Source organism: Lepus europaeus, chromosome X (genome assembly GCF_033115175.1).
Source record: "Lepus europaeus isolate LE1 chromosome X, mLepTim1.pri, whole genome shotgun sequence".
NCBI classification, from domain to species: Eukaryota; Metazoa; Chordata; class Mammalia; order Lagomorpha; family Leporidae; genus Lepus; species Lepus europaeus.
In genome coordinates, this window is record NC_084850.1 from 130,412,789 (window position 1) to 130,425,411 (window position 12,623).

Sequence of the window (12,623 nt, forward strand, 5' to 3'; positions counted from 1 at the left end):
AAGGGATGAGTAGAAGATAGAAAAGTCAATTGCAGACAAAAAAAAAGTACAAGGATACTTCAGAAAGTTCATGGAAAATTGGAATTAGTAGTATGAGTTTACTTTGGTGTACAAGTTTTTGAAGTCTATGTGTAGTTTTGTTATAATATGAATTTTCCATGTATTATGAAAAACTTATGGCACTAAAATAAATTCATACTTTTTTTTTGACAGGCAGTTAGATAGTGAGAGAGAGAGAGAGAGAGAGAGACAGAGAGAAAGGTCTTCCTTTTTCCATTGGTTCACCCCCAAAGTGGCCGCTGCGGCCTGCGTGTTGCAGCCGGCACACTGTGCCAATCCAAAGCCGGGAGCCAGGTGCTTCCTGGTCTCCCATGCGGGTGCAGGGCCCAAGGACTTGGGCCATCTTCCACTGCACTCCCGGGCCACAGCAGAGAGCTGGCCTGGAAGAGGAGCAACCGGGACAGAACTGGTGCCCCAACCGGGACTAGAACCCGGGGTGCTGGCGCCACAGGCGGAGGATTAGTCTAGTGAGCCACAGCGCCAGCATGCGCCCCTCTCTTGCAGCGGGCAAGGCATGCGACCCCATGGCCAGACAGTTCAACACCCTCATCCCCTGGTGCCTGCCCCACACGGGGAACAGAGTTACATAGAGAGAGACAGAAGGAGAGGTCTTCCATCCACTGGTTCACTCCCCAATTGGCCGCAATGGTCCAGCTGCGCTGATCTAAAGCCAGGATCCAGGAGCTTCTTCCGGGTCTCCCATGTGGCTTGGGCCATCTTCCACTGCTTTCCCAGGCCATAGCAGAGAGCTGGATTGGAAGTGGTGCAGCCAGGACTCGCACTGGCACCCATATGGGATGCCAGCATTGCAAGTGGCCGCTTTACCTGCTACATCACAACTCTGGCCCCATATTCATACTTTGAATTCTATTTTTCTGTGAACTTTTTGAAGTATCATTGTATACATACATGTAGGAGAGTTATTAGGTTGGTTCCTTCAGCAACAGTAAGGATTTGAAGGAGAACATATTCAGCATTATAAAATGCACCATAAAAGTCAAGGAAGAGGAGAGCTCATTAGTAAGTATATGGTTTCTGGACTTGTTTAAAAAAGCCAGATTTAGGGGCTGGCACTGTGGCCTAGTAGGCTAAGCCTCTGCCTGCAGCACCAGCATCCCATTCGGGTGCTGGTTTGTGTCCTGACTGCCCCTCTTCTGATTCAGCTCTCTGCTATGGCCTGGGAAAGCAGTGGTAGATGGCCCAAGTCCTTGGGCCCCTACACCCATGTGGGAGACCCAGAAGAAGCTCCCGATTCTTGGCTTCAGATGGTCCTAGCTCTAGCTGTTGCTGCCATTTAGGGAGTGAACCAGTGGATGGAAGACTTTCTATTTGTCTCTCCCTCTCTCCATCTGTAACTCTACCTCTGAAAATAAATTAATAATAATAATAAATTTTAAAAAAGCCAGATTTAGAGAGTCAAGGAGTAGGAACTATAATATGTTTTTTAAAAAATGTGGCTTTCCAATTCTTTTTTTTCAACTTTTATTTAATAGATATAAATTTCCAAAGTCCAGTTCTTTAGATCCGCCTCTTCTGTGCTTAACCAAACTCGACATTTTCCCAATTCAAGTACAATTTAGAACTCTTACCTTGCTTTACATCCCTTTACCTTCCACTATTTATAATGAAAATTTCTTCAGTATTTCCTCTGTGTTCACTGAAAAATTCATTAAACACTGTTACAATTTTTTCCACGACCATCAAATATAACTTAGAAAACCCTAGAGGAGAAGGAATATCTCTGTATTTACCAATATTTTTGCCCTTTGAGTTGTTCTTCTCTCCTGATTTTCAAGATTCCTTCTTTTATCATTTTCTCTCTTTTATGGTATGGTAGTGACAAATTATTTTAAGTTTTTCTTGTTGAGAAAAGTTTTTGTTTTTTCTCTTTTTGTGTGTTTTTTTTTTTTGCCTAAAAGAAATGTATTTAAAAACCCACATCAAAGAGAATACATATAAAAATTGATTACATTCTAATTTCTTTCTTCTAATACATTCTTATTTGATATTAAAGAGGAACTCTGGACATGATTAAAATATATTACTTTGGCAGAGGAATATTTTCTCTTCATTCTTGAAGGTTAGTTGCTGGATATAGAATTCTAGGTTGACATTTCTTTTCTTCCAGCATTTGAAAAATGTTGTGCAGCTTCTTTATGGCTTCCATGGTTTCTAAAGAGAAAGTTGCTATTACTTGAATTGTTTTTCTCCTATAGGTACCATTATAAATATCTGTTTTTCCTTGTAGTTCTTTCAGAATTTGCTCATGCTTTTATTTTTTTGTGTCTGTATTATCAGTTGTGTACTACTTTTGAATTGTTATAACTTCCTGGACAATAGAACCTTTTACAGTAACTTTCTTTTATCTGTGGTAGCCTTATTTATGTTAAAGTCTATCTAATATTAATGTAGCTATACTAGATTCTATTTGGATGATCTCTTTATTTCTCTGTCTAATGGTCAACATTTATCCTTACTTTTTTTTCTTTCTTTCAGATTGTAATAGTGGAATACATATACATATTTGTGTATACTTGTAGATATTTGTACCCACATACTATGTATCATACAGTACAGATGAAGAACAACAACAAAAAAACTGTCATGTTAATCAGTGTGCAGTTCCAGTTGTTTACACTCACAGATTCTATTTTATTTATTTGAAAGTCAGAGTAACACAGAGGGAGGAGAGGCAGAGAGAGAGAGAGGGAGAGAGGGAGAGAGAGAGGTCTTCTATCCATTGGTTCACTCCCCAGATGGCCACAATGGCTGGAGCTGCACTGATCCGAAGCCAGGAGCCAGTAGCTTCTTCTGGGTCTCCCATGGGGGTACAGGGGCCCAAGGACTTGGGCCATCTTCTACTGCTTTCCCAGGCCACAGCAGAGAGCTGGATCGGAAGAGGAGCAGCCGAGACTAGAACCGGTGCCCATATGGGGTGCAGGCACTTCAGGCCAGGGCGTTAACCCACTGTGCCACAGCACCAGGGCCCCTCACTCACAGATGTTATACCTGTGTAATGCATAGGACTAGATCACTCACTGGAAATCAGGAATCATTCAGTCTGATAATGATCATTCTTATTATATTATCCAAAGGTTGAAATAACAAAAGAACACATATAGTCCATATAGTCCATTAATTAAAAATGACTGTTACATAGGAAAAAAATGACTAGTTGGAATTTTTAGTAGGTACTAAATCTGGTGAAGTGTAGAATGGTTTGAACACACTGGCACATTTCTAAGCTACAGAAAACTTTAAAAAGAAAACTTAGTGCCTATGTTTTAAGTGATAAAAGTGGTTGCCCCTCGATTCTTTGGATGGGATTATTTCTAAATGCCTGTAGTGGCAACAACAAAATAGTCAAAGTATAACAAAAGTGTCCAGGAAGGGAAAAGCCCCCCAACTTGGCAAATGACACAGATATTATTGGCATCTGTCCTTATTTTTTAGGTGCATTTCTTATTATCTAGTCAGCATCTTGTGCTTCTCCCTTCAATCCCCATTTTATTTGAAAAGCACAGAGACAGAGAGATTTTCTAACAGCTGATTCACTCCCAAGTGCCTGCAACAGCCAGTGCTGGGCCAGGCCGAAGCCAGGAGCCTTGAACTCAATCTGGATCTCCCATGTGGGGACAGGGACTCATGTACTTGAGCCATCATCTGCTGCTTCCCAGAGTGTGCATGAGTAGCAACCTAGAATTGGAAGGGGAGCTAGGACATGAAAGAAGGCACTCTGATATGGCATGCAGGCATCCTGTAACCACTACACCAAATGCAAATGCCTGCCCTTGACTTGCCTTTTAACTGGCATTTCTATTCTATTTTTATTTATTGTAGTTGCAGATATATTTGGCTTTAAGTATGCTACCTACCTTATTTTATGTTTTTTATTTGACCTGATTTTTTTTTTAAGATTTATTTATTTGAACATTACACACAGGGTGGAGGAAGGAGAGAGGGAGAGGGAAAGAGCGGGAGAGGGAGAGAAAGAGAGAGAGAGATATCTTCCATCTGCTGGTTCACTCCCTAAATGGTCGCAATGGCCAGGGCTGGGCCAGGCCAAAGTCAGGAGCCAGGAGCTTCTTCTGGGTCTCCCATGTGGGTGGCAAGGGCCCAGGAACTTGGCTGTTTTCTGCTGCTTTCCCAGGCTCATTAGTAGGGAGCTAGATTGGAAGTGGAACAGGCAGGACATGAACTGGTGCACATATGGGATGCCAGTATGGTAGACAGTGACTTTACCTGCTGCACCACAGTGCCAGCCCCAGACCTACTTACACTAAATACTAAAATATTTCTTTTACTTTCCATTGTTGTACTTTTTTTTTTTTTTTTGAGAGGCAGAGATATAGTGTGTACTTCCAGCTGTTGGTTACCTCCCCAAATGCCCACAATGGCTAGGGTTGGTCTGGCTGGGCCAAAACCAGAGCCTGAGACTCAATCCAGGTCTCAAGAACTCAATTACTTGAGCCATCACCACTGCTTCCCAGGGGCTGTGTTAGCAGGAAGCTGGAATCAGGAGCTAGAGCTTGGTATTGTGGGAGACAGGTGTCTTAATCCATTAAGCTAAGCTAAAATGCCTACCCCTCTATTCCTTTTAAAATTTTTTTTCCTTTCTTCAAAGGTATATATGCCACTCCTATTTTCTGATCTTTTAATACTCTATAGATTTTAAATGTGCTTCCTTAATCAAAGTCTGAAATTAATATCTTTATTCTGCAGTAGCACAATAAAAGGAACTTAGAATACTCCTCCTCAACTTCATGTTATTACTGTTGCATGTTTTAATTACATTTTTTGTGATCCCATAAGCTATTATTATTGTTGTTTATATAGTCAATATTTGTTGAGATTTACTCACATATAACATGTTCTTTGCCCTTTATTCCTTCTTAGCATCTCAAACCTTTCATCTGGGATTAACTTTCTTCTGTCTGAGGTACATCCTTCAGAATTTCCTATAGTGAAGGTCTGTTAGTGGCAATCTTTCAATTTATGGTTATCTGAATATGTCACTACTTTAATTCTGTTTTTGAAAGACATTTTCTGTAGGTGTAGAATTTCAGGTTCATATCTTTTCTCTTTCAGCATCCTGAAAATATGTTTCTACGGCCTTTTTGGTTTTATTATTGCTGTTGAGAATTCAGCTGTCAGTACAACTATTTCTCTTCTGACTATAATATCCCCCACCCCATTAATTTAATATTTTCATGTCATCTGTGGTGTTTTGAAGTTTCAGACTTGTACTTCCAGGTGTAAATTTCTTTGAATCGTGATGCTTGGCAAAATCATGCATATACAAATGATAAGTTGTATTTAACTATTCTGTTATTATTAGGGATTTCAGATGATAGAAGTAATTTGAAGTTGTTAAGCACTTTTCCTTACTGCTTTTTTAAAAAAATCACTTTTTAATTTTTTTTAAAAGATTTATCTATTTATTTGAAAAGCAGAGTTAAAGAGAGAGGAGAGACAGAGAGAATCTTCCATCTACTGGTTCACTCCATAAATGGCCACAATGGCTAGGACTGGGCCACGCTGAAGCCAGGAGCCAGGAGCCAAGAGCCAGGAAGTTTCATCCAGATCTCCCACAGACTTGCCATTGCTGCTGCTTTCCCAGGCACATTAGCAGAGAGCTGGATCAAAAGTGGAGCAGCCAGGGTCCGGCGCTGTGGCATAGCAGGTAAAGCTGCTGGCTGCAGTGCCAGCATCCCATATGGTACCAGTTCATGTCCCGGCTGCTCCACTTTTTTTTTTTTAAAGATTTATTTTATTATTTGAAAGACAGAGTTACAGAGAGAGAGAGAGAGAGAGAGAGAGAGAGAGAGGTCTTACAACTGCTGGTTCACTCCCCAATGGGCTGCAACGGCTGGAGCTGTGCCAAACTTGAAGCCAAGAGCCAGGAGCTTCTTCCAGGTCTCCGACGTGGGTAAGAGCCCAAGGACTGATCCAGCTCTCTGCTATGACCTGGAAAAGCAGTACAGGATGGCCCAAGTCCTTGAGCCCCTGCACCCACGTGGGAGACCCAGAAGAAGCTCCTGGCTCCTGGCTTCGGATCAGCGCAGCTCCGGCTGTTGCAGCCAATTAGGGAGTGAACCAGTGGATGGAAGACCTCTCTTGCCTCTCTTTCTTTCTCTGGGTAACTCTGACTTTCAAATAAATAAATAAACAAATCTTTAAAAAAAAATGGATTAGCCAGGATTTGAACTAGTGCTTGTATGGGATTCCGCCACTGCAGGTGGAGGCTTAACTTTCTATGCCACAGTGTTGGCCCCGCCTTTTTAAATTTCAATGAATGCTTTTTGAATATTGTAAACAAGGTTCCCCAACCATATTAAGGTAGGATTTTTTAGCAGTTAGAGTAAAAACAAAGATGAGCCCACACATGTCTCAGTCTGTTTTATAAAGATTCCCAGAGTTCTCCAGAAGAACCTTGGGATTTTGAGGAAAGTGTGGTTAGTAATTGCTAATTGAGAGAATATAGGAATTATCTTGTTATTTTAAATTTTAACTTATGAATTTTCATTTTATTTGAAAGGCAGAGAGAGAGAGAGAGAGAGAGAGAGAGAGAGCTCTTGTCTGCTGGTTTACTCCCTGAATGCCCACAATAGCTGGGAAAGGGCTACGATGAAGCAGGATCCCAAAACTTAAGCTGGGTCTCCCACGCAGGTGGCAGGGACCCAGGTACTTAATCTGTCACCTTTTGTGTCTCATGGTACTCATTAAGCAGGAAGCTGGAATCAGGAGTAGAGCTGGGACTTGAACCAAAGTACTTTAATATAGCTTCTTCTTCTTCTTCTTCTTTTTTTTTTTTTGACAGAGTGGACAGTGAGAGAGAGAGACAGAGAGAAAGGTCTTCCTTTGCCGTTGGTTCACCCTCCAATGGCCGCCGCAGCTGGTGCGGCCGGTGCACTGCGCTGATCCGAAGGCAGGAGCCAGGTGCTTTTCCTGGTCTCCCATGGGGTGCAGGGCCCAAGGACTTAGGCCATCCTCCACTGCACTCCCAGGCCATAGCGGAGAGCTGGCCTGGAAGAGGGGCAACCGGGACAGAATCTGGCGCCCTGACTGGGACTAGAACCCGGGGTGCCGGCGCCGCAGGTGGAGGATTAGCCTATTAAGCCATGGTGCTGGCCCTAATATAGCTTCTTAACTGCCTCACCAAATGCCCACCTTCTTTGCTAATTTTTAAATTTTTGTTTTATAGATTACTAGTGAAGTTCAGTCTTTTTTATTTCCATGTATCTTGGCCATTAATATTCCTTTATAATTTGTCTACTAATCACCTTTTCAAATTTTTCCTCTTAGAATGTTTTCTTATTGATTTGAGTGCTTTCATATATTGTACTTTTCAAGCTTTTGTCATAACACTATAAGCTTTTTTCTTAATCTTTTGCTTTTTAATGTTACTTAAGTTTCTCTTTTTTTAAAAATCTATTTATTTATTTACTTGTTTATTTGAAAGGCAGAGTTTCAGAGGCAAGAGCAGGAAGAGAGAGGTCTGTCTTCCATCTGCTGGTTTATTCCCCAAATGGCCACAATGGCAGGAGCTGGGCCAGTCTGAAGCCAAGAGCCAGGAGCTTCTTCCATGTCTCCGATGCAGGTGTGGGGACCCAAGGACTTGGGCCATCTTCTGCTGCTTTCCCAGGTCATAACAGAGAGCTGGATCAGAAGTGGAGCAACCAGGACTCAAACCAACGCCCATATGGGATACCAACACCACAGGCAGAGGCTTAACCTGCTACACCACAGTGCCGGTCCCTGTAGTCTCTTTTTTTAACCCTTCAGAAATAGTATATATTTTCTTGAATATTAAATAATGTAAGTGTTTTAGATCTAACTAATTTCAAAAGGCACAAATAGGGGCCAGTGTTTTGATGTAGCAGGTAAAGCCATCACCTGCAGTGCTGATATACCATATGGGTGCTGGTTTGAGTCCTGGCAGCTCTACTTCCAATCCAACTCTCTGCTAATGTGCCTGGGAAAGCAGCAGAAAATGGCCCAAGTCCGTGGGCCCCTGCATGCACATGGGAGACCCAGAAGAAGCTCCTGGCTCCTGGCTTCACCGTGGCCCAGCCCTTAGCCATTGCAGCCATCTAGGGATTGAACCAGCAGATGGAAGACTCTCTGTCTCTCTCTTTCTCTCTGCCTCTTCCTCTCTATAACTTTGACTTTCAAAGTAAATAAATCTTTTTTTAAAAAGGCACGAGTAATATTAAATGAATTGAATTTCATAAACTAAAATTATCTTGTTTTTAATTTATTTTGAATATTTATTAAATATACTAGAAATGTTTGTTTTTCAACCTTTATATAATTGCTTTTCAAAAATTCTTAAGAGATATAATGCTTAAAAACTTTTTCAAGGGACTGGCATTGTAGCATAGTTAAGCCACTTGTGATGCTGGCATCTCATGTGGGTGCTGGTTCAAGTCCCCGCTGCTCCACTTCTGATCCAGCTCCCTGCTCATGGCTTGGGAAAGAAGCAGAAGATGGCCCAAGTGCTTGGGCCCCTGCACCCATGTGGGAGACCTGGAAGAAACTCCTGGCTCCTGGCTTTGGCTTGGCCCCCAGCTGTTTTAGCCATTTGGGCAGTGAACCAGTAGATGAAATATCTTGATCTCTCTCTCGATCTCTCCCTCTCCCTCTCCCTCTCTCTCACCCTCCCTCCCTCCCTCCCTCCCTTTCAAATAACTAAATCTTTTAAAAAATCTTTCAAATAATTAATGACTGAAGACAATTCATTTGCATAGTTTCTTTTTTTTTTTTAAAGATTTATTTATTTATTTGAAAAGCAGAGTTAGAGAGAGAGAGAAAGAGAGAGAGATTGCATCTGTTGGTTCACTCCCCAGATGGCCACAGTGGCTAGAGCTGGGCCATTCCAGAGCCAGGAGCTTCCTCTGGATCTCCCACGTGGGTTCAGGGGCCCAGGTACTTGGGCAATGTTCTGCTGATTTCCTAAGCACATTAACAGGGAGCTGGTTTGGAAGTGGAGCAGCTGAGACTTGAACTGGCACCCATATGGGATGCTGGTGCTGCAGGCAGTGGCTTTTTTCTTAAAGAAATGTGGTGAAGCATTCATAATTGCCACTTGATGTGAGTTTACATTAAAAACTGCTTATTTTATTTCAGCTTTACTGGTTTTCTTTTAAAAAAGAAAAGTTTAATTTACTTTAAACCTTTTTCTAGCAATTTTAACTATGTAATTATTATTTGAAACAGTGAAATTCTGAGACTTATCATTGGTAGGAAAATCCACTAGGGAACATACTTGGATAAAAAATTCAGGGCTGGGGCCATGGCTCACTAGGCTAATCCTCCGCCTGCGGCACCAGCACCCCGGGTTCTAGTCCCGGTCGGGGCACCAGATTCTGTCCCGGTTGCCCCTCTTCCAGGACAGCTCTCTGCTATGGCCCAGGAGTGCAGTGAAGGATGGCCTGCACCCACATGGGAGACCAGGAGAAGCGCCTGGCTCCTGGCTTCAGATCAGCGTGATGCGCCGGATGCTGTGTGCTGGCCACAGCGGCCATTGGAGGGTGAACCAACGGCAAAGGAAGACCTTTCTCTCTGTCTCTCTCTCTCACTGTCCACTCTGCCTGTCAAAAAAAAAAAAAAAAAAAAAGAAAGAAAGTTCAGTAAGTAGTGTTCCTTTTTTCCTATTGTTTATTTAGGTTTTCCTTTCTTGACTCTTGTGATGACCCTACAGTCTTTCAAAGCTTAGTTTCTGATTGGTGCTGTCCCAGTTCATCAGACTTACTCATGAGACCCGTATAGGGTGTCTGGTGAAAAAGAGGAAGAAAGCATGCCTGCTGCTGTGTCCCTGGACACTTGGAGAATGACACTAAGTCACATAAATGAAAATGAGGTTCTTTGTAGATTTTCTTTTTTGCAGAATTTCTGTTTTCAACGTTGTCTCCCTGTCCCTGTATCTTAGTTCTCTTTACATAATGATAGAAATTTATGACTACCGTATAAGCTATTGTTTTTATTTTTCCCATACTGCCTTTCCCATGTCTCCAGCACATATATTATAGGTCATTTCGTTAAAATAATACGTGATGAGGGAGCCAGGCAAGATAGTCCAGCAGTTTAGAGTCAGAAGTGGAACTACTTTTATTAAAAAAAAAAAGATTTTTTTATTTGAAAGAGTTACAGAGAAAAGGAGAGACAGAACTTCCATCTGCTGGTTCATACCCCAAGTGGCCTGCTCTTATTTTGAAGGCTTATATTTAAAATAATTTTTTCTTTTTTTTCTCTTTCTTGTCTTTTTGGAGAATGTTTTTAAACAAATATATTACTATTTTGTTTCCATAATTGATTTGTCAGCATAATGTATATTTTTAATGTTTTGAGAAATTGAAGAAATTCAGAAGCAGAAAGTTTGCCTCATACTAATTTTTCTAATATTATAGGATAGTTAAGGTTTTTAAAAATAATAACATTGTAAACCTTTCCTACCTTGTTTTAAAGGTACTTAAATACTTTTAAAATACTCTATATAAATTAAAATTTGAATTTATATAACTTGTAAGTTAGTAAATTTGTTCTATTTAACTTTAGATTCTTACATAATTGGTTATAAAGTATGATCCACACTGGTGTGAAGTATCATCATGTAGGCTAATTCTTCAGGCAGTTGTGACCCTACAGCCCAGGAAGGAGGGCTGGCAGTAGCTTGCAGATGCTTTGAGTATATAGAGTTACAGGATCTCAAGAGTATGGAGAAATTCCTCTGGTCTACTGGGCACTGTGGAGGAGGAGAAAATTGAGAATCAAGAAGGTGCAGCCAAACATTCTTAGAATCCTGGGACACAGTAGGCTTTCAATGACTATTGTAACATTTTTCTTAATAAAAACCTTTAGTTGGACCTCTTTTTGTTTATTGTTTATAACTCTTGCCTATTTTCTTGCTGGACTATGGTCTTTTAATTTGTTGAACTCTTTAATAGATCCTTTAAGCCTTTGACTATAATGTAAATTAAAAATAGGCCATCTAAAAAAAACTCTTTTCAGTTTATTGCCTCTCCTGCCACCTCTCATGGAAATAATTTTATATTAGAAATGAAACTCAGTGCTAACAGGATATATCCTTTACTCCTTTGTAAAACACTTCTGATAACGAATATTTGATAGAACTGGTATATTATATATTTTTTTGCTGATTCAGACATAAATTGTGTGAGTAGGAACTTTCTTCTTAAGGTTAAATTAAAAAAAAACCCTCTTAAACATAATTATCTTGGGTACTGTTAGTTGCTTTGAATGCTGGTTTATTTTATGTTTGCATATGGGTGCAGGTATATGGGTGGTTAGTTTTTTCTTAGTTAGAATTTTAAGAGTCTGGGTTTTAGAATCTAAAGTTTGGATCTTTTAAAAACAGTAACTGGTCACTTTATAAAATAGAAGTCTTATTTTGAAGAACTATCCCCATGTAGCGTTCTTAACCATTTCAAGGTTTGTCTTCTGGGAAGTATTTCTTAACTTTCATTGAAGAAACAAGAATTAACTCTTCTCCCTACATCTACCTCATTTGTATTTTGTAAAAACAAAATTAGAATTTATGAGTGCTCTTTGTCTAGACATGCACAGAGGAGTATGAAGTTTATACTTCACATCTCTAACTTTCAAATTTTCATTTTTAAAACATATCTTTACCAATTGCTTTTCATGTTTCTGTAGAACTGTGAATGCTCAGTAAAACTACATACCACAGCACATTTTTTTCCCTGTGTTAACAGAGGGTCAGAAATGGCAGAGGTGCATATAACTAAGACTGTAAAAAGTTCAAGGTGTGTTAGTCTCACTAGAATGCTTCTGAATAAACACTTAAGTATTCTTTTAGAATGTTGCCTTCAAAGCAGTTTAAAATAAAATGCATACAGATAGACTTAGTATATTTAGTACTCTTCTTGTTGAGTATAAAGGAAATGGTAGAAATGCTGTCAACTCAAATGATTTACTCGAAAGCCATGAAATTTAAAACAGCTGATATTTTTCATATGAACAGCTTGGAACAAATGTTTTGCTTGTGCAAATGAGATGGCTATTATTATGCAAAGAAGTATCTTGGAAAAAAAATGTCCTTTCTCTGTTTAAAGTATTTCAGCTAAATACTGCAATAATTGCAAGCAGAGCCTAGAGATTTTTCTTTCTTGGTTCTCTTTGGTAATATATTTTAACAAGTTCTCTTGGGACTATTAAAATGTCTTGGTTTTTTAGGATATGTGGTCCAGTGGGGATAACTTTGCCTACAGAGGCAATAGGTTGGCAGTTAGATTTTTGCATGTCTTCTTATTTCTTTGCACATTCTTTGACCCAGAGTAACCTCTAGTCCTTCGCGGAAGGCAGGAGTAAAGGAAGTTTGAGCAGGTGACTGATGATCACTGTCTCTGCAGCCTACAGACAATATGCGAATTACTTTAGCAGTCCCCTTAGTCTCCTCCTCTCCCTCCTCCCCCTCTTAAACCAACACATGCAAATAGCCTCATCCCCATTTGCTAGACATTCAGCCTTGCTCAGGCAACATGGGCTTTGTTGTTGACTGGCTTTCTCCAGAAAGGCAGTTT

At 40.4% G+C, this 12,623-nt stretch overlaps 1 protein-coding gene across 8 annotated transcripts in view; it reads left to right on the plus strand.

The window, feature by feature from the left end:
- SCML2 (Scm polycomb group protein like 2) overlaps positions 1–12,623 on the plus strand; it is a 74,017-nt gene that overhangs the window by 31,796 nt on the left and 29,598 nt on the right. The gene's annotated exons all lie outside the window — the stretch shown is intronic.